This window comes from Schistocerca serialis, chromosome 2 (assembly GCF_023864345.2).
Source record: "Schistocerca serialis cubense isolate TAMUIC-IGC-003099 chromosome 2, iqSchSeri2.2, whole genome shotgun sequence".
Classification (NCBI taxonomy): Eukaryota; Metazoa; Arthropoda; class Insecta; order Orthoptera; family Acrididae; genus Schistocerca; species Schistocerca serialis.
Genome location: NC_064639.1, coordinates 792987154 through 792989605, shown reverse-complemented (window position 1 = coordinate 792989605; position 2452 = coordinate 792987154).

The window sequence follows — 2452 nt, the reverse complement described above, 5'->3', positions numbered from 1 at the left end:
GCTAGTTGCTCGGCCACCATTGACCATACGTTTTCAATTGGTGAGAGATCTGGAGAATGTGCTGGCCAGGGCAGCAGTCGAACATTTTCTGTGTCCAGAAAGGGCCGTACAGGACCTGCAACATGCGGTCGTGCATTATCCTGCTGAAATGTGGGGTTTCGCAGGGATCGAATGAAGGGTAGAGCCACGGGTCGTAACGCATCTGAAATGTAACGTCCACTGTTCAAAGTGCCATCAATGCGAACAAGAGGTGACCGAGACGTGTAACTGATGGCACCCCATACCATCCGCCGGGTGATACGCTAGTATGGCGATGACGAATACACGCTTCCACTGTGCGTTCACTGCGATGTCGCCAAACACGGATGCGACCATCATGATGCTGTAAACAGAACCTGGATTCATCCGAAAAAATGACGTTTTGCCATTCGTGCACACACGTTCGTCGTTGAGTACACCATCACAGGCGCTCCTGTCTGTGATGCAGCGTCAAGGGTAACCGCAGCCGTTGTCTCCGAGATGATAGTCCATGCTGCTGCAAACATCGTCGAACTGTTCGTGCAGATGGTTGTTGTCTTGCAAACGTCCCCACCTGTTGACTCAGGGATCGAGACGTGGCTGCACGATCCGTTACAGCCGTGCGGATAAGATGCCTGTCATCTCGACTGCTAGTGATACGAGGCTGTTGGGATCCAGCACGGCGTTCCGTATTACCCTCCTGAACCCACCGACTCCATATTCTGGTAACAGTCATTGGATCTCGACCAACGCGAGCAGCAATGTCGCGATACGATGAACCGCAATCGCGATAGGCTACAATCCGACCTTTATCAAAGTCGGAAACGTGATGGTAGATATTTCTCCTCCTTAGACGTGTCATCACAACAACGTTTCACCAGGCAACGCCGGTCAACTGCTGTTTGTGTATGAGAAATCGGTTGGAACCTTTCCTCATGTCAGCTTGTGTGAATGATCTGGAAAGCTAATCATTTGCATATCACAGCACCTTCTTCCTGTCGGTTAAATTTCGCGTCTGTAGCACGTCATCTTCGTGATGTAGCAATTTTAATGACCAGTAGTGTAAATACGGACTGCAGTCTACTACCACATTACAGACGTTATATACCAAGATTGCGCATGCCACTACACACTACGCTGTCTGCATTGGATTAGCTGAGTTATTACGCAAACCTCTATACCTAAGTACTCATCTGGATTGCCTACCCTACACTCTTAGAAACAACAGTACCGGTACACGTATTCACTATAAGACGTTTCAGAGCGGTTTTCCTCATAAAATTCGATTCTGTCGTTTCCGGACCAGCGTCCCATACCTCAAATCGATACGTTTACCCTGCTCCATCATCTCTAGAAGTTTGTAACCTCATCACGGAGTTGTTCTGTATGTCGATACCGATCCCATTAGAAATGGAGCACCGAAAATAAAGTGAGCATAAAGAGCAGGCATTGTAGGCGCTATGGGCGTGGGCACATACACTCAGAACATGTGTTAGGTAACTCTTCAGTGTTTATAACAGGAGCGATATATGATCAGACACATATTCAACAAGCGTTCTGTATGAATATGGTCATCACCATAACTGAAACAAGTACAGTCTTGATACAGGCAATTTCTGTGAGTCCGTTAACATTAATTATTCTTGGCCTGTGAATGTTAAGAAAGCCCTACAGTATGTAGTATCTGTCGCTGGAGATGGCCAATTGTTAGGGAGGTAAATTGAAATCTCTTTCTGCCTTTCGGTGGTGATAATTATAAAAGGGCTAGATAGGGGGACCATGCTCATCAATAGTGATCAATCACTAAGATCTGATGCAGGGAACTTTGCGGTACGGACAGAAGTGTGTAAGAAGTACAGGTAATACGTAAATGAAAATTTCTATTTCAGTTTTTTCTTTGGATAACATATTTCCTACAATTAACGTCAGTTATTTGTGTATAGCGGCCACCCTCGGACACTGCCACAGGCCGGAAAAAACAGCCGTGTGCAAGGAAAAGTATGTGACACTCGATAGATTCTCACCAAGCAGGGCAGCCGACCAAGACTGGAGGAAATACCGTGTTCCCAAACGTAAGACCCAGTATAGCGTATTTTACGATCGACGTGCTTCATCTAAAGGATAAAGTGATAATTTTGTGTATGAATTATTTAGTTTTATGTTCTTACGAGTTGTTGTTTGTGAGCTGCAGGAAAGTAGAAATATATCCGTAAATATTGGCTATTGTGAAAAATGGTACATAACGTTTAGATTGCTTTCAGCATTAACAGAACGTGATTTGATTTTCCATACTTCAAGAAGACGCCTCGTATAGTGCCATGAAATATACCAACAAAACTGACTGTGAACAAAACTCAGTGTTCAATAATCTCTACTGCTTAACATCGCAGAGGATTATGAAGAGACCTCCACAGCTTAAATGACACAACCGAAG